This window comes from Argiope bruennichi, chromosome 2 (assembly GCF_947563725.1).
Source record: "Argiope bruennichi chromosome 2, qqArgBrue1.1, whole genome shotgun sequence".
NCBI classification, from domain to species: domain Eukaryota; kingdom Metazoa; phylum Arthropoda; class Arachnida; order Araneae; family Araneidae; genus Argiope; species Argiope bruennichi.
The window spans coordinates 137,054,923-137,075,761 of record NC_079152.1 but is presented as its reverse complement, the minus strand read 5'-3'; the positions used below and the strand labels follow the sequence as shown (position 1 = coordinate 137,075,761).

At 28.5% G+C, this 20,839-nt stretch overlaps 1 protein-coding gene across 3 annotated transcripts in view; it reads left to right on the top strand.

Annotated features, from left to right (window-relative positions):
- The first annotated feature begins 6,685 nt into the window (after positions 1–6,685).
- Positions 6,686–20,839, top strand: part of LOC129954801 (serine-rich adhesin for platelets-like) — a 117,750-nt gene continuing 103,596 nt past the window's right edge. The window contains exon 1 of one of the 3 annotated variants that reach the window (XM_056068171.1): positions 6,686–6,881. The gene's annotated coding sequence lies outside the window, so the exon portion shown is untranslated. Of the gene's footprint in view, positions 6,882–6,975; positions 7,081–8,120; positions 8,157–20,839 lie in introns of those variants that run through there. The other 2 variants (XM_056068172.1, XM_056068173.1) reach the window with 2 other exon arrangements.

Below are 20,839 nucleotides of genomic sequence, written 5' to 3'. Positions count from 1 at the left end.
CTTCACGCTGCAATCGCCTGATAATTTAAAAAAGCCTGATAATTATGCACTAATCCAATATATTCTAATAAAGACTGCTTTAATATAACACATTCTTTCAATTTAAATATTGCAACATCAATCCATTTTAATGCAGGTTCAACGATACTAATCGTCTTGTAATATGTTTTGTTAATCTTAAGTTAATAAAGATTCAGATTTTTTTTATCCTGACCAGCAGTACCCACATGGTATTACTCATGATATAATGAATGTTAGCGAAATCAAAACATGAAAAAATCCGCATCAGCAACTCTAACCACTGGATCCATTGTTTGCCAAAGGATTCTAAAACCCTCCGCGCTTTTGAGCATGCGTTGGGATGGATTTAATTCAGTAAAAAAAGAGGCCAGAGAAAAGAGGAAAGGAGGAGAAGTTTAAATTTAGCTATAAAGTAAATTCCGGAAATGTTCACATCCTTCCGCGTGTCACCCCTTAGTGAGATAGAATCGTCGAAAAGTGGTCGTCTCGGGATAATGAAAAGAACAGTATTTTAAAGTTTATAATCTCATATGTAAACACATGACCTTTCGATGGTCACCAGTGGTTACCAGTTTCGATGGTTACTAGTGCTCACCCATCATTCACCATTTTCCCGAGAAATCAAAAAAAATTCAACTTGACTTTATAAATAGAAAAAAATTGTTTGAATCCTTATATAGCCAGCTAACCGATTCAGAAATGCATTGTTACATATCGATGCTCATGAACCGCAGATAAAGTATTGATTTTCTACCACCTTTGTCATGAGAGATATCCGTGCTATAAAATATAGCGTGCCATTTGCAAAGAGAAAGATGTTTATTTTTTATCTCAGAGTTGTAATTTGTCTACAATTAAACAAATTCTTTCAAACACCTTTTTTATTGGTGCGTGATTTATCAATAACATTATACTGTATATTGATTTTAATGTCAGTTTATATTTGAAACTGAACGGGATATTGTCCCTGATCTTCCGTCGATTCAAACATGATCCAAAGTTGCGAACTACTGCCACACGGCGATTAGCAAATTTGACAAGATTTTGCTTCCACACAATTTTTTATAATATTTCCTGGGTTCTGATTTGGCGAAATGCCAAATTATTCTTGTGGGTGAAGTTTTCTTTCTTCATTGATTGGATTGTAGAAAAAAAATTATTCAACTCAACTGGAAAAGAATAAATTAAAAGTCAAGCAATGTATATATTTTGATCGTTATTGTTTTAAGTTAGAAAGAATTCGAAATTTTTTTTAAAAAAATACAATGGAAAACGAATATCAAATAGAGAAATTTTTGTTTCAAGTTTAAATTTTAAAAACTTTCGGTAAAAGTGTCCAATTTTTAAAGTTCAACAAGTTATATCGGGGGTTTTTTTTAGAACAATAGTTGTTTGCTCTGGTGATGGTGCAAAGAGGCTTTCCTATTTTCGTAAGGTCATTAGAAACCCTACTACAGGGAATTATATGCAGAAAATTATTCAAAACAATACAAAACATTAAATAAAAGTATTTCTAGACTGAATTTAATCAATGACGTAGAGACAAAGAAGAAGGAGACAAAGCATAAATGTCGCGAGTGCCAATCTAAAGCAGCGTTCACACGAGGACAACTATTGCCGCGCAATAGAAGACCACGCCTACCACAGAAATATCACGGGATCTCAATGGAACAGTAGCAGACAGTAATCACATCGGAAACAACAATATGTCATTGTCCCGATTAAGTTGTCGCAACTGCGCTCTTTAGGATAATATCGGGGCAACAGCAGAAAGACAACTACTGAGCGCAATCCTTGGCCTCGTGTGAATTCAACTTTGGAGAGTGCAATTGTGACAAAAGATTAGTGCAACTAATAAAGCTAAATATGACGAGAGTGCGAGAAAAATAAGAGACATGTCCCGAGTGCCATTTACTCTAAATTAACGCGGACAACTTGGAGGGAGAATCATATTATAACCCCGATGAAGCTTTACTCGCCACGCATGTCTTCTAGTTCTCCGTATAAGTAAGAAACAGACCAGGAAGAGAAAAGAAAGTCTTATTAATTGGTACCATTTCGTACGTCATCCCAGCCACATTACAAACGTACTTGCGATACATCTATTATATAAATAGATGTATCATATAAACGTACATCTACTATATAAATGCACGCTGTCTTACACAGAGTTGTGACAACATATTCATCCTCCTTTTTAAACCAGCGCAATGGCTTCTAAAATTGAATTGAGGTGTCCCATTTGGCATTTATATGATTATGAACTGAAGAACGGAATATTATTAAAGCGAAAATAATTACTCATATATACCAATGAAACAATCTTTCCTCATAAGTGGAATGATGATGGTACAAAAATGAAGGATGGTTTTCATGAGAAATTCGTATATTACCTTATAGAGAGGTACATCAGCTAATAAACGGAAAACAGTCAGTGGCGTATTTAAGAATCCTTGCGACCCTTCCCAGGGTATTATAAGACCCGTTCTTTTGCAAAATTGTTTGATTTAGTTTCCCATTTCAACGCATTTATAGTTTAATATCATATCAATGATTTATTTTAGTTTAATTTTTTTTATTTTAGGTAAATTAATGAAAACGTATATTTTCGTTTATTTGTTTATTCATCATGACTCATAACTGGGAGGCAATTGTACTTATGAGCCATTATATTTAAGCCGACCCTTTGTGTATAAAAATTTTCCTATTTAATTATTGTAAACATAATGGAACAAACAGGAATTGCAATTGCAATTGCATTGCACTTTAAAAAATCTTAATAATATCATCAGATTGTATACTTCATAGAAGTTGTGATTTTCAGAAATTTATTGGACGAAAAGGGTAATTATATTTTTAATTGACTTCTGTTCATTGTCAGCCCAGCTACTGCAGACAGTTGCCCAGTCTGTCTCATAGAAGATTCGCCCTTATTAAGTAGGAGCGCACTATATTTGAGAGTATTTCAAGTTTAAAAACTAAATTTTTAAATAAAATAGAACGAAATTTTAATTTCAAATATAACTTATATGTGAACCACTTATATAAAACCCAGTTTAGGAATCGCGTTTGTTTATTTTTTATGATTGAAAAGGTGATTTTTTTTTCTCTTATAGAAAGGTTAATCAAATTATAGTAAAAATATTTTATAGAAGTATATTTATATATACCACAGAAATCAAAATTCCAGTGTGTGTGTGTGAAGATGAAAGGAAAAATGGAGTTATCGACGAAGTAACAATCAAGATAAGAATAATACAAATTATTCTTAAAAGTAGCAAATTTTTTAAAACATTTAAAATCTATTGAATTTTAGATGCGATATCTCTATGTAGCATTCGAATGATTTTTTTGAGAATATTTGTAATAAATTATTTTTTTTATTTGAGCATTTTCTTGTGTTTAAACGAAACCATTTGTTTTCATAAGTTGGTATTTTAATTATGAAAATACCATTTTATTTATTTGCACATCTTTTTTACATTTGAAAAGCCGTATAAATTTTAGAGAAGGTTTCTAATTCTTTTTGTACATGTATGAAAAATTCAATATAAGCAATGAAAAGTTATGAAATGCTGAATATTTATCATTAAAAAAAGAATGATGATTTACATTACTGAAGGTTTATTTTCAATGTTTGAAATTCGGTTTTATTTTACAAATGACGAAAGGTGTATTAAAAAAAGTAGTTCAAAATAAATAATTTACTAATTGCAGAATAACGAGTGGTTTTTATTCCAATTTTTAAAACTTAAAGAAAATCTGTTGAGTAATGTGAATTCGCACAAAAGTCAGGTCAGAAAAAAAAAATCAGAAAAATGTTATAATGTTCTAATTTTGTTTCAAATGTTCGTCTTAAAAGAGATTAATAACATTTATTGTGCTTGTATAAAGTAATTTAAATTCCGCGTGCGTTTTCTTGCATTAAAAAAAAAGTGACTGAAAGAAAAATACCAGTGGAGTAAAGAAGAATTAAATACATTTTTTTTCAACTTTAAATACTGACAAGTCGGATGTTTTCGAGCTGTGTGACGCTTATTATTTAACAAAGAGAAATGCTGTTTCGTTTTTAGAAGGTTAATCTGTATTTTGTAATTGTTGGTATGAACATTGAATTCCTATAAAAGCGAATTCTTTGATTTAAAAAAAAAATACTATTCTGTTATCTGAACAAAACATTGAAAGTAGAAGAAATTCAAAGCAAACTATCCTTTTATCCGAATTAATACATTGAAAGGAATGCAGTCGCATCTGTTAGTTTGCAGCAGCTGAAAATTGTGATAGAGTCACAAGTAGATTTCTTCCTTCCAGAATATCGTAACTTCTTAGCTAAAATTTAAGTCGTCCCAGTCTTCTCTTTATTGATGACTGGCGTGAGAATCCGAGCTTTGATATATCAACGTTTAAAAAATATTTCACTTTAAAAATAAATAATAATAAGTTTTGCATTGAGTTTTTAGTTAATTAATTCTCTATATGCTGTGCTCCCTGCTAAAAAAGTTTTATTTACATTATTGTCTGAGAATAATGTAAAATAATAATAATAATAATAAAAAAAACTGAAATTGCTGGAAACAAATTGTGATTACGTATTGAGTTGATAATCTAGTAGCACTTTATCTGAATATTAACGTAGTTCATGTGGATGTACGTTCCGATAGTAAATATTGGATATCCATTTGGTAATTTTAAAAATGCCATAAAATAAAATTTATCGAGGCCTGTTCTTCCAGATGTGTTTTCGCGAACTACAATCCATCAAAAAGTGTTGAAAAAAAACCGTTTATTTATTTATTTTTTTATTTTATTTATTTTTTTGTTTCTAATGTATTTCGTGTTTTGGATTGGAATATTATTGAATAGATTTTGTTAAAGATTTCTGAATTTAAAATTTTTGAAATTGCCTTTTCTTTTAATAATCTGTACTCTTTTTTTTAAATACAACATATTATAATGCAAAAAATAAATCGGTTATCAAAGTAAGAGTCAGTTTTCCTGAAAGGTTCACTTGGCGGGCATTCCAAATAAGTACTAGTTTGAAGTCATTACAGCTTTTTATCCGTTATCTATGCAATGTTTGTAAATTCTAATCTGTTATCTATCCATTCCAACATTATCCTGGCTCATCGTAAGTTTGGTTATCTGTTTTAATGGCACAGGATTCAGGAAAGGCTATACTGCGCCAATTCATGTTAAGAATAATAATTAAAAATACATTGCAGACAATAGATTTCTCCTTCCAGTTCGAGTGCTTGTCTTTATCATTTCAGAAATACTTGCTTGTCTTTATCATTCATAAATACTTCATAAAAAACGGAGAAAAAGGCAGCTGTAAAGAAACTGAAAACTTCATCAAATTTATGCTTCTAAGACAGTATTCATAAATATCTGTTGAATAAACAAAAAAGTTGAAAGAATTATAAGTAATAGTCCAATATAAATAAGACAGAGACATTGAAGAGGCAAGAAATCTATAAGACATATATATTCGAAATATATTTAATGTTGAATGTGACGAAAGGGACACACATTTTTATCAAAAAAGTAAAGAAAAGAGTATGAATCTTATTAATACTTTTATGTTTATTATTTATATAGCATTTGTAACCCTTATTTTTATTTAATTAATCCTGGGAAACAAATGAGGATGAATCAGCGGCAGCTGAATCATCGTCATTGTCTAAGACCACAGAGCTGCAACGTACTCTGTAATTATTTTAAATGTTTCTTTCTTTCTTTTTTTTTGGTAATATTTTTGCAACGTTAAATTATTGAAATTCATTACGAAATTCAAGATAGTAACAATTCTTTAACCGCATCCTATAACCGCAGTTTGGTTATGAAAAGTTGTTGCCCTTCTCGGAATTGTTAACTCACGTCGATAAAGCACTGATTAGAATGGTTCTTTAGGGGTGCAGCTCATACTTTTTTTTACAAAATCTGTATTTCCCTTTTCTTAAATATTTTTAAAACTTTTTTTTTAATATGCTCGCACCTTTCCACATATTACTATTTAAATGATTGTTTTATTTCCCTTTTTATAAATCATTTGTTGAAATAATGGTATTTAGCATTTGAAAAAAAAATAAGCGTATGGAAGCACATTTTGAATCAGCACAGAGAACTGGGGACCGAACAAATTTATCCTCATCCTGATTAAAATTTTATCACTTAAATGCTATCAAATTGCAAGAATTTTTAAATCTTGACACTGAATCAAAATATTGAATTAAGAAAGCGAATCTTTAGAACATCGTTTACTGCTCTGGTCTTTTTTTAATCGACGAACAGGCAATACAGTAAATGAAATATTTTGTGGGAAAATTTTAAGCTGTTACGGATACCTTGAAACATATTAAAAGTTTTGCGAAAATGTATTGATTTCATACATGTTTTTAACACTACTTCCAATTTTTTTTTTTTTTTTTGCAACAAAATAATTTTTGAAACAGCACAACATTGTATAGAAGTTTTAGTATCACTATTTTCAGGCTTATCATGTTACATTGAGCGAAGTTTATCTTTTACATTCTGTTGAATAGTTAATTATATTTCACAATATTCGAATTTCTTAATAAGTTTTAATATTTTCCAACAGATGGCGCCAGCATTAAAATTTTCATCGGTCACCTCTTCACCCTGTGGGGCAGAGACCGACGTTACTCCACAATTCCCTTCCTCATGTCACAAGTGCTTCCTTTCTCAACACGCGCGGTTAATAATAACTTGGATCAAGCGTTCGACCGTCACGAACACCTCTGGATTATCTTCTTAGGATTTTCAATAAGTGTTACAAATAAACAAATCCATCATTTCCAGGAGATCACAAACTTCAAATCGGAGTTTGCCTGGCAATTACAGTAAGTACCTGCTACTGTGATTATGTTTGTGCTACTTGCAGTGTCCTTTATTTTTGTTGTGTGAGTGTGCGCGCGTTTTTTCTCGAGTGTGAAGAACCGCGGTTTGCAGCTGTCTCTGATATCGAGTGTTTATTTATAAACTGGAACGGCCTGGAGCTGTGCGAATTCAGGGAAATATAATTTCAATATTTTCAATCAGGTAACTTGTTTACGTTAGATTGAATTTAAATTAAAAGTTATTCCTTGCTTTGTTTGTTTTTAATTTCATCAGAACTAAACTTTACAGTTTTATTTATTTTTTGATCTAATAACAAATATCCAAAGGCTAAAACACCTTTGAAATTATTATAAAATATAAAATGTAATATTTTAAATGAATGATGAGAAATTTTTTATATTAATTCCGAATAATATATATTAAATTGGTTTCGTTTTATGAATTAGAAAAATATAACAAAAAAAAAGGATAAGACAAATATATTATTGATGAACTCCTGCAATTTAAAATTTCACTCATTAAAACAGTATTTGAATTAAAATGTTTTATTTTTGACATCTTGTTAACTCTATAGAATTAAAATATGGATATAATAGTTAATAAAGTTAAATTGTTAATTGTATTTATTTAGTATAAATAAAAGAGGAAATCTATCTTGAGAGATATTATTCTTTTAATAAATTTTAAATCTATCTAAAGGTAATTTTTTTATTGAAAAGATTTATGTTTGAAGATTATATGAATTGAGTTTACTGATTTCTATATCGTCAAAAATTCAGTTATTATAAGGAAACTGGACTCATTCTTTTCATTCATTCTGATTAATTTTTATATTTAAAAAAGTTAATTTTTTTTAAAAAAATAGTGTGCTGATGTATATCAATGTTTTAGAAGGCAAGCGATTTTTTTATATCAATTTAACTATATTCTCTATTTTGAAATAATATTCTTTGAAGTGAAATTTTTTTCGTACTGTAATAATTCATGCATTAATACTCATTTCTTCAATGACTTAAACTTGTTTGCGTAATCTCTTATCTGTGATTTCATACGTCCTGTCTCTATTAAGTTATGAAAACAATGATGTATGCAAGTATTGTTGAAGTACTCATTTATTGGTGTAACAGAATGTGTTAATAATGCAACTGATTGATGCAATATCATTCCAACCGTTCTCTATAAAAGAGCAGCATTCGATTTTAGGTATAAATTTGAAATGACACTGACATTTTATTTTGCATAATTAAAGTAATTAGTTTCCAGCAATAAATCTGCAGGTAAGAAAAAAAATCATTTAAGTTTTTTTTTTCAGGGCTTTCTTCGCATTTTTGTTTGTTTGTTTGTTTGCTTTTTTTTAGCTTTCTCTTGATCCTTTTATTCATTAGACCTATTATTTTTTATTATTATTCATCATTGTTTTATTTGAGAGACAGGGGAAAAGGTATTCGTTTTTCAATTTTGTAGTTGCTATAAGCTATTGAAGTATCCATAGCAAAAGTTTAATATCTTATTAAAATTGGAACTGAATTCCACTCATATGCAATCACGTTTTCATTTCCCGCTCTTTGGAAGAAATTCACTCAAGCCATATGTGGTTAATTTAAGGGATTCGCTCTTGGGGACTTGTGTATTTATATCTCCAGGCTTGAAGTCGATTAAGCAGTTAAAACAGTTTTGTGTTTATTATCATTCTTTTTTAGCCATTTTTTTAAAAACTCGTATTGGTGAAACCAATAAAACTGCGCATCACTTATAAAGCCGAATGACGGATTTCCGCTGACTACTGTTTAGGATTTCTAAGAGGGGGGAGATGGAGGCAGGTCAGTCTAAAAAATATTGTTAGCCTAATTGTCAATAAATAGATTTCTAAAGAATGGAAATTCTATAAATGATAAAATATTAGATTAATATGAGCATTTTGTCAAATAAAATTGATTAGGCTTCTATCTGTTTCATTACATTCACTTCATTATTATAGTATTTATAAAAAAAAACAGTCTGCTTAAATAATATTGTGTACAAATATTAAATATGCAGTCATGGGTTATAGTAAAAAATAGATTTTCTCAAGTTAATAAAACAAATAAAATGTCATTAGCATGTTGATTAAGTTTAAAATGTATTGAAATTTGTAATTAAATTGGCTAATTCATTTAATTATTAAAAATGAAGCCTTATTCCGCGCATTATCTAGGACCGCTAAAATCAGCCGCTGATTGAAGCCCTCTCATTAAAAGTTTTGAATTTACTACTAAATATATTCGAAGTGTGTCTAATTTCGTTCTCGTGTGCTCATTTTTCCGTTTATATTTAGATGCAAATGTCTATTTGGGTTTTTGAACATTTTTCTTCTATTAAATTATTTCGTGATAGTTTTAAAAACAATTAGACCTACAATCAACTGGTGTTTATTTTTCTTAATTTCTCTTTTGTGTTATACCAGACGTTGTTTATTCGAGTCTAGTAACCTGTGGGAAAGCATTAAACATAAAGCATTTCTCCAAATTAAAAACAGATGCAAGGAGTGCAAGAAAAACTGCAAAGAAATATATGTTCTGCGAAAACTGATGTCTTCGAATTAACTTTTGAATTGGCGTCTTCTCATTTTTATTTTAAATAATTGGCCAAATTTTTTGTTATAGCTCATGATTATATAGCTATAGCTAGATTTTGTTATAGCTAGTTGCATGCTGGTAAAAGTAATTGCGAATGATAATAAAGGGATTTTTGAATTTTATTTGCTGAAAATATTTAATGTTTTTTATTTATGAATTTTTGCGGTGTTGCCATCTGGCTTTTATTAAAGGGCGAATAGATCTCTTTAGATTCTTGTTTCACTGTGAATTGTCCTGTAAAAAGATATTTCCTGTTAAATATTGAAATAATCTTAAAATAGTGAAATTCCAGATGCTGCTTATTTCTGAACATTATTTAACATTTATTAGATTTATTTCTTTATGAATATTTATGCAAAATAAAACAAATTAAATTTTCCTTTTTTATATTTTTAAAAAAATGATGCTGCCTCTTATTTAGAGAAAATTACGATACCATAATGGATCTGAATCTACTTTTGTTTGATTGTTGATGCAGATTATTCATATTTTTGGAACTATGTTAAATTTACTCAAGTAGCTTGTATTTTTGTAGTTTTAAATTATATTTAATAATGAATGTATGTATTGTCTTTGAGGTGAGCTTCGTCTGAAAAATTCTTCCTATTTTAGCGTTTTTCCGCTTGTACCGTTATAATTGTTCGGAAGTTTATAATTAATTATCTGGGCGAAATATTGTGACTTCCAAAGTACATACCAAGTAAAAGGGTATTCAAAAGCTACTCAAATTACATTGTTAGAAGGTTAATAGCCTTGCTTGTTTGTCAACTTCTGTCGCAATAAAACAGAATCTCATCTCTATAAAGATGCGAAATGTTGAAATCGGATGTGTGTGTTATATCTTTTTAAATTTCGAAATTCTTTGCTCTGTTTTCAAAATCGCGACTATTCTAATTGACACAAATTCACACTGAAATATCGATTTTACCTTAATGTTTCTATAGAAATGTCAATTGCGAAACAAATTGTAATCACTAATACGAGAAATTCATTTGAAATGAGACGAGCGAGCTTTCCGGGTTCACATTACATTTGAAAAAACCGAGACCGTGGAAACGGAAGAAAAAGAGAACAAGAAACAACGATGACAAATAATTGATGCGAAATTTGTCGTGGAACCTGTTAATGAGGTACTTTGCAAATTTATTGAGAAGAGATGCTTCGTCTTCAGATGCGTTCGTTTAACGTCACGACGATCTTCGCAGTGAATTGAAGTGGCCCTCGGGTTCCATTTCCGGCGAAGGTCAAGCTTCGTAGGAAAGATCTAATTTTATTTTCGGCTGCCTTGATTGCACTTGAAGAGGTGATCATGATTCTTTTGGAATTAGGCGACTCATCTCATTCGTATAGCTTGAGCCTCTTCGCGTGAATACCCAACGATCTTTGTTACATGGCCATTTATAATTCAATGCATGTTTTTGGATGGCGGTCTACTGAAAATTTAAGAATTGGGACTATACTAGAAAAACTACGATGGGGGTTATATTCATCTGAAATATATAAAAAAAAAAGTTGATTTTTTTATTTACTAGTAGAAAAATAATTATTAAATACACTGCTCATGAAAATTAAAGGACATTTTAAAATGGATGTAAACTAATAAAAAAAAGGGGCATTTGATTTTCTATTAAACAAAAACATCAAGGTTATGTTTTGCAGTTTGACATTCTGATATTCTTGGTTAACAAAAAAAAATCATATCTTTTTTTATTTTTTTATCACCTATTCATTTTGAAATATTCCCTAATATTTATGAGCGGTATGCAAACTTGTATTTAAAAATAAATATAAAATTATTTTAATGTTCATTCAAACTTATAAAAATTCTCCGGTCCTAAATGATTTCATACTTAAAACTTTATCATTCGAAAGAATTTAACAAAAAAAAATATTTATCATCTACTTCAAATAGTAATATGATACAGCTAATAAAACTGCCTACGCAAACGATATTTTCAGTCTGCTCAAGTTTTGTTTTTGAAAAATCGAGGAAAAGTTTACCTTTCAATGAAATAATAATTGCATTTTGATTTTGATTTGAAAAGCGTAATGAATTTTTACCTTGATTTTCTTTCTTCTTTTGTGAAAATTATAAAGCATTGGTTTTGAATTCAAAGTCTTTTCTGCCGTGAAGTTCGATAAGTCAAGAATGTTTCCATGTTAGACTTTTTATATAATAAAAATGAAAAAGCAAAAGATAAAACCTTATTATGCTGGAAAAAATTAAATATTTTGAATACTATTAATGACAAAGCATTCCGTCCGGCATAGTAAGAAAATTCTATGTCTCAGCAATTCTTTATTGTTTATGTATTTTGTTAGATCTAATTAACTTATGTTCATCAATCACTTATACTAAAATATTGAAAAAATTCTGCTCATCATTTTATGTTAAAACGATTTTGATTTCAGGGTGTATCCTTTCGACTCATTATAATTCTTTTAAATTTGCATTTTGAGTTTCATTATCTACTCTAGTCTACTCTTTTCTTCCCTGCCCCTTTTCTTGCTTACCATCATTAAAGCTGCGCTTTTAAATCATAAAATTATTTTGATTAATGCTTGTTAATTCTTGAAAGATAAATTTTCATTTCATGTATCTCTATGTTCCAGTGAATTTGCTTGTTTCCGTAAATATATCGAAGCCGATTTCAACATGATCCGGGGAAAAAATGCGCTATTAAATAAGAAGAGTGAAACAAAAATGGCAAACCTTCATTAGGGAATGAAAGATAGAACAATCCGTGTTCTAGCCTTCAGCTGTGCTGATGGATAGCATGACGGTTGTTTGCAGCGATAAAATCGCATTCGTCAAGGTTTTTTTTTATTTCATTTTTAATTTCATTCAATTAAGAAATCATTTATTCTAGTCATCATTATGTGACTTGGTTTGCGTCGACATTTTTAATGAAATCAGATCAACTTACTGACTCCAAACCTTCATTTCATCTTAGATAATTCTGTCAATACGTTTATTTATTTATTTATTTTTTTCATGAATTGTGATTAAGTCGTGCTAGAATATTTACCGTTTTAATGAGACAGTTAGCTTATTGTTTGAATTCAGATGTCAAAGCCATATTCGTAAATTATTTGCATACTCAATATAATTTCATAACTCCATATCATTCGATGTTGATCAGTCATAATTATAATTGTGCTAATTTAGAATTATTTAGATATCTTAAACACTTTTGGGTGACTTAAATATTATAAACAAGCAATATTAAAAATTTTTTTTAATTAAAAAAAATGAGATTGTATATATTTGGTGACAGAATAAAATTTTAGGGAATTATTTTGGATTATTTTATTTTAAAGTTTAATTATTTTGACCAAAGAAATTATTTTATATGTAAAAGTCTTTAATATAAATATATTTCTGGTGATCAGTTTTTTTTTTATTTAAAAATTTAATTTCTTTATAGCTGTCGTAGAAAAAAAAACCAATCTAGCTTTTAAAAAATTAGCTTTCTAAATGTAAAATTAAATTTTTCTTGATTTATACGACTTTGGAATTTAATTGTTGAAAGCATCTACATTTAATTTTGCGATAGCATACCGAAGATGTCAGGAGGAAGGTATATAAGAAGTAACTTTGCGTATAATGTTTTAAAGCTAAAAGTCAATTAATGATATTGGGGAGAGAAAGGTGGAAGACGAAGAAAAATTTTATTTTATATCTTAGGCATTATTTACCCATTCATTCTGTTTCAGTTGAAGTATTTTTACAATTTTTAAAATCATATAAAGAAAATTCTTTTTATTTGTTTATTTTAAGATCTGTCTTGGTAAATTAATTTTTAGCACCTAGATATTCAAGATTAATTTAGTTTACTATAGGTCATTTGTTATAACTTTTTGCACCTAGCTTTTTGTAATTTATTGTTTAAATTTTAATTTAAAAAATGTATCACTTTGTACCATTTTTCGCAAACATCCTTTAAACTTCTAGAATCGTAAAAGCTTTCATTACCAACAGCTTTTAAATGTTGAAATGAAATAATAGCGGGTACGCTCATAAAATTTTAGAGCAATGAATAAAAGACATATGTAAAAGAAATCGGATATATTTGCCCAAATTGAATAAATATTGCCACGCATATAAATTTCTTTCTTGGGCAGTAAAAATTCATTTATAAATATTATATGACAAATTCAAATTCATTTTTTCACTCACTTCAATTTTTAACTAACAGCTTCGACCCAAACGACCTACACTTTTTTTCATAGATAGATTGTTATGTTAGTAAATGTTAGATTTCGAAAAAATTAAATACAAAAATTTACATGAAATAAATAATATTGAAATTTTATGATTCCGAGAAGCCCTAAAGGGTTGAAATGCAAATCGAAAGAATTTTCTGTAACTATAGAATAAACACAAATGCTATTTCTGAAATGTAAATACTATTTCTAAAAAGAGTCATTTTTTCAAGAGGGAACGTGTCTTGGCTAATTCTTGGATATCGCTTCCAGTTTTCCACCCCTCGCGATACAAATGAATTCAAAGGGAGCCGCTGCCATCTTTAAAAAAAATTCATTACAAACAGATTGCGTTTGTGAGAAAGATGTCTTATCAAAAATCTATTTTGAAAATTCCCATTTAATGACGCCGGCGGTGGTTTGATCCACCCACTCTCGAGTCAGCACCGTAGTTTCAGTGATGATGATTTTTCGCTGGTAAATCTGAATTTCTTCTGATTAGTAAATATAAATAATATTATACATCGGTGCTTTTTATCCTGCTTTGATCAAATCTGTGAAATTTAATTTTGAAAGGAATTCATTTAAAAATCCGCGTAGATATTAATCAGCTTTTTGTTACCGTATTTCAGCTAAGACTAATAAGAAACGTGGTACTTCAAGAGAAATAAATCTACCTTTTAAGATTTTTTTTAGAGATTTTTTCCCCTTAAAGATATTTTTTCATGATATTTTAGGCAGAAAAAAAAATTGGAAACGTAGTCAATACTTAAAATGGTTAGTGTAATGTAAAGTATCTTTCGACACTATAGATGTAAAATGTCATAGTTAATGTAAGATGTCATTTGAGGCTTATTCATAAATCTGAAATTTTTCATATTTCCTGCAATCCATTCATTATTTTTTGCCCTGTCTGGCAGAAACTAAACTTTAAATACTTGATACCAAATTTTATTTTTAAAAAAACTGAAGAAACAAACAAACAAACAAAATCAATTATATTAAAATTAAGATTAATTATAAATGTGATAACGATTTCAGTTTAAAGTTTTTTTTTTTTAATCTTCACTTAACGCTTTTACGATTTTTATTTTGACCACCACAATTTAAAAAAAAAAAAAAGTTTTTTTTTTTTTTTTTTTTGTATTAATAAAAGCTTTTTAAAAATTTATTCTGCATTGTTGCAAACTATCTTCAGGATAATTTATATTAGTCAATTTGATATGAGTTGCAATGAATCAGTTCCGAATTTTTTAAAAAAACTGTTCATTTAAAAATGTAAAATTTTTTTTTTTTTCGAAATCTTTATAATATTTTTAGAGAAAAATAGTAATATAATTTTTGAAGTTTAATGTATTCAGTCATGTATAAATAATTAAAAAGCATTTGATACTTAAATAAGGTATTGCTAACTATTATTAATAAAAATATAAAACTGCAGTCAGTTTGTTTTTACATTGCAGTTATAAAGGGGGGGGGGGGAATCGTGAAAGTGTCGAGAGGGAGAAAAACATAAAGAAAACGCGGGAAATACGTTATAGGAATGAATAAAGCGATGTGAGAACAGACTTCTATTTCAATTATTTGATCGTCAAATCTAATCGCATATCAAGGATAAGGACAAAATGACATCGCATTCTCTACGTCATATTCGAAGATAAAGAATTTTCCTGCCCTCGTAATGGAACTTCCATTCCATTTTTTTATCAGTTTCGCTTGAAGATAAAAAAGAAAAAGAAGAGGAAAAATCTCATGACTTGTTTGCAATCAGGCACGGCATGAGTAGGCGAATTGTATACCCATTACAATACCATGTGTGATAGTAGGAAAGAACAGTAGTGGTTCTGCCGTGGACAGAATGAGATTGAGAATTCAGATTATTTACGGAGATAAACCTAAACTGTGAGGATTGATTAGTAGTGTTGACACGTTTCAATTGAATGCAGTTTGATGAAGTTCTTTGTTGCAGTATTTTTATAACCCTTTGATTCGAAATTTTAATTTTTTTATCGAATTTTTGCTGTAAGATAGGTTAAAATACATTCTTTTCTTCCATCAGTCACTTGATAGGGTGTCGATTTTTATCTGCCATTCCTGCTTTGTTTAAATTGTAGTAATTTTTTTTCTAATAATCGTTAAATAATAAATAACATGACATTTCCTTGTATTCGAAATGATCATCCTTTTTCCATTTTTTTTTTAATGCTATTTGATAAAATTCAATGACCTTCTATTTTGCTATTAAGTGAATTGCTAATTAATTGGTATGATACAAATTGATTTTAAATTAATTGATCATTATATTTTAAAACTGAGTGTTATTGGCGTTCATTTAATTACATTTTCATTTAGAAATTCTTTTTGTATAATTTTCTGCTTACCTTGTCCGTCTATGTTAATTCTGATTCTTGTTATCTTTTTCTTTTTTTTTAACGGCAAGCATACATTGCGCTGATATTTTCTTTTTTCATTATTAATTCATGCATTATTTTTTTATCTAATTGGCGCGACATAATAAATTGCAGTTAACATTTTCATCCATTTGGGTTAGAATAAAAGTGTCGCTCTCACCAGAACTTGTCTCCTGCCTAATTAAAAGGCAGTCAATGAGTCTTGTATACAAATAAACTTTTTTGTGTCACGTACAGATTTCTCGTTCATTTCCTATTTTGGTTAGAACCGATTGTGAATTGAAATAATTTGTGAAGATCAGAACTCCTTAGTGATTAATTTTCGCACCAAACTCTGAATAATTAAAAATAATAAAATTCGACATCACTTCCGTTTAACGCAAGAGAACATCTGCATGCTCTTTCAGGAAATGCTTATCATGTCATCAGAATTATAATACATTAATCTTTTGAGAGCCTTTAAAGATTACTTACAAAAGGCTTGAACTGGATAATATATCTTTTAATTTAAAAAAATTAATAATAATTTTATCCTTTAAAGATATTTATTTTTAAATTCTTGTTTGACTTTGTAAAAAGTGCATTTTACAGTTATGCTGTGTAAACCTGTTTTATAATTAATAATATCCCGATTTTTTGTTGTTGTTGTTTGTTTAATGTGCATTTGTTAAACAACCTTTCGCATTAGTTTTTCTTATTAGTTCGTTAGTTTTTAGCATTAGTTCGCACAGTTTTTAAATGTTAACAATGAATGAATGCAATGACCGGTAATATAACGATGTTATTTGATTTAAATCTTAATTATTTATTTTAGAGTTTGCTTTAAGCATTGCTTTTAATTAAGAAAAACTTCCCTAAATCTAGATGTTTTGTTTATTCTATTTTTAAGGGATCATTTAACCCAATTAAAAATCGATAATCGAGAATAGTGTTAAAATATTAAAAAAAAAAAAAAAAACGGATCTCATTCTTTGAAATACAAAAACAAAATAACTGCATTGAGTCAGCTTTGTTTCTGAAAAAAATATATGACCCACCTTTGATGAGATAATTGATGAATGTGGTGATTACATTGCTTGTCAAACAAAAGGACTTGTGGTTTTAACTAGAAAAATTTCATGATTATCATTAAGTACTTTTATATGAGTCTGTTATTCAGTGTCCAAAAAACAGATCTTTCTTTTAATATTTTAATTTTTCAAATTTTATGAAATTGGTCCAAACTCCTTTAAATATTCTTTTAGTGCAGATGATGCGGACGATAGCAGCTTGTCAGATTTCAATTCATTTTAAATACAATATCTTCCAAGAAATATTTCAGATAATTTTATCGCATGTATAACTAACGCCTTAGGCTGTGAGATATTGAAGTCTTACATTTTTGTTTGGGATGAATAAAATCTTAATTTTTAATTAAAATATTGAAAAAAATGTATAACTTGTTTCTTCCTTTCATTGGATATTTATATGAGGTAATTTTTTTCAATTTTAAAGCTTCATTCTTTTGATATTTATTGCTTTTTTTAATAGTGAAACAATAGTTTGATGAGTATGAAAATTGTTTTATTTTCATTTCTTGTGATAGCCATTTTTTGCACTTATTTGCCAAAGTTATTTGATGCTATCTCGTGGAGAATGTTATTCATAAAAAATATAAATATTTATAACATAATTCTTTTTGTTTATTGTCGGTAAATCTGAGCAGAATATTACATCTTTATTTCGAAATGACTGTTATACTTTCACTGTCTATTAAAAATTGAGGATTTCAGAGTTCAAAGACGGAACTACTTCTAAAAACTTTACGTGTTTCATTTTTCTTCAGTTTTTTTTTTTTTCTATGGTGCTTCATTGAGAAACAAAATCGCAAACGGATTTAAGATATTTCATATAAGTTCAATGAAATATTCACATCATTACAAGAAAAGGTATTTGCATAAAAAGACGCAACTTTTGGTATCTCAAAAAAAATCAAATATTCTGTTATAAAATTTACTTTCTTAGTGGCCCGCATTCTGCACTTTCCTTTTCTTTTATATTTGTTTTATGAATAGTCGGCTTCTTTGACTTCGTAGAGAACAGAACGTCACAAAGAAAAGTTTAAAAAAAACGAAGTCCCATTGTATGTTGATCATAAATCCAAAATGATTGTTCAGAGTATTTGGAATAATTACTTTTCTGTCATTAACCGAACGTACTTCTTATCTTGTTAATCGTAGCTGTATTTATTGTCTTACTCTAAACTAATAATTGGATAGTGATTATAAAGACTGTTTGGAATGTTTTGCCTGAGGTAAAAGGTTTTGCTTTCTATTTCTTTATTTCTAATTAAAAACTTATTTTTTGTTTCGAAAAATGCAGATCAAAACAAAATTCTTTGAATATTAAAAATAAATTACGTTCAAAGAATCAGTTGTCATTTAATATGTGCCACCAATCTGTTATTTCATACTGATTAATTTTTAAAATTTCTGAAGAATACTAATTATTTTTAAAATTTCAGACTTAAATCATAAAATAATAATTAAAAATAGACTTCAATCATGAATTATACTTCTAATGTAAAAATTAATTTATCTGTAAATTGAGGATAGAAATGAATTCAGCAACTTACGCAACTGAATTTTGTTATGTGGGGGAAAAAATGTGTAATGCCTTTTTTATAATATTTATAAAATATATTTAAATAAATTAAATTAAAAATTTATAACGAAAGTTTCTTTTTATTTAAAATTGAATTCATAAGTAACCAAATCAGTATGCAATGCGTTTTCTTTCTATCTAAATAACATGTACCAGGCTATAAATTAGAACTCGTATAAATTTTCTGAGTCATCCCATCTAAATGACAAGTAGCATTTTCTTCTTTTCTAATGTTATAAAAAACGGTTTCTCAAAAAAAAAAATGCTTTGGTTAAACTAAAGCCATTTTTTTAGGATAAATCCTTTAATTTATGCCTCATGATCTGAAATGCTGTGATGAATTTTTGATAAATTTTCCATTCTAATTGTAGAATTTTTTTTTTAAATTCTTTTGCAGAAACTCTCATTACGTTTCGGTGCATGGCAGCAACTCAACATCTTTCAATTTCCATTATACAATTTGTGATCATATTTTTTTCAGGTCGCTACAATGCTTCGAGAGCAATAGAGCAAGTGCTGCTACATAAATTTCCAATTTATTAAAATTAAGAATGGCTTAAATTTTTACCTAATCCAATTTTAGGGTTCTAAATAAAGTCTTCGCCTGCAAAATTTGGGATTATTTTTATGAAGTAACAATGAAATTTGATCACATTCCATTTCGTAGTGTTTCTTTCTATTCTCCTGACTCTGATGTCATAAATATTGAGTAACTGCCCGGCGTAAGCATACTTTGCTTAATTTGGGTGATCTATTTTGGCCCCAACCAAAATTCTCCGTGAGATAAATGAATCTGGACATTTGAGAGATCTGTTGAAATTTATTACATTATCGTTCGGAGCCTGTTTGTATCCAACATATTAGCCATTTATTTTGAAAGTGGGGCAAGTCCATTTTTGAAAAAACTGGAGATAATGGCAGTTATAGATAAAACTTGTTATGATCTTTTTATGAGTAAAAAATTTATAGTAAAAAAAAATTAGATTCTAGTATTTGGGAGATGGAAGTTTTAGCTCTTAACAGTATTGAAAAATTGTTTATTTTGAAAGTAGTGCAAGTCCATCTTAGACTGAAATTATATTTGGCAGAATATATTACTGCAAATTTAGCTCCGGTTGCTCTATGGTGATGCAAATTTGGCCGTTTGACATCATATCTGAAATCTAGAGTGTTTCTATTTATCTATTTTTGATATTGAAAATCGGGGGTTGTACAGTATTTTGTAAATAATAAAAAGTATATCTTAATTTTGTGTGTCGATAATAATGTTTACTTCCATCACCGATTATTCAGTCCAGTGACCACGAAATAAATATCATTGATCACAAATTTTTATTGTCAAGACATTCATTTCTACCGAACTATCGTGATTTTGGAGTGGAACTATCCGGTAACTGTTCAATCCAGAAACCAGTTCCTTACATATTCCCCAGGATTATTATAAAGTATTACAAAATTGTCAAAATAATAAATTTTTAGTACATGACATTAAACGTGGAAAAATATTTTCAACCCAACCTCTGAAAAAAGCGGTTTTAAAAAGAAAGAAAAATACCGATGGAGAAACCGTGAATTGATTAACTATATGCTGGATCAGATTTACGAGGGATGCACCATACAAAATGTTCAAAACTTCGAGAGAACGGGATTTTGAATTTAAAATTATCGATTTGTCAACACGGCGAGGAAGGTAAATAATTCCTAGTAATTTCAGAAATATAAAATTTTCTTTTATGTAAAAAAAAAGGAGATTTATTACATCTGAAAAATACAAGGATATGATGGATTTATTATCATATATACCTCCCATCCATCATAAACATTTTAAAATGTTAAATCCTGAGAAAAATTCAATTTAATTATACCTGGGTATAAACTTAAAATGTATAATTTCATTGAAATTATTAATAAAACTGAATTGTTTTTTGTTATGTTATATTTTCTACAAAAATATTCTTTGTTTTGTTTCACTTTTTATCAAATGATTAAATATATATAAAAATTTGAATAGTATTTTGTTTTTATTATTAAAAAAAGGCTGATGCAACTGAAATTTTCCCAATTATATGTACGTTCACAATAATT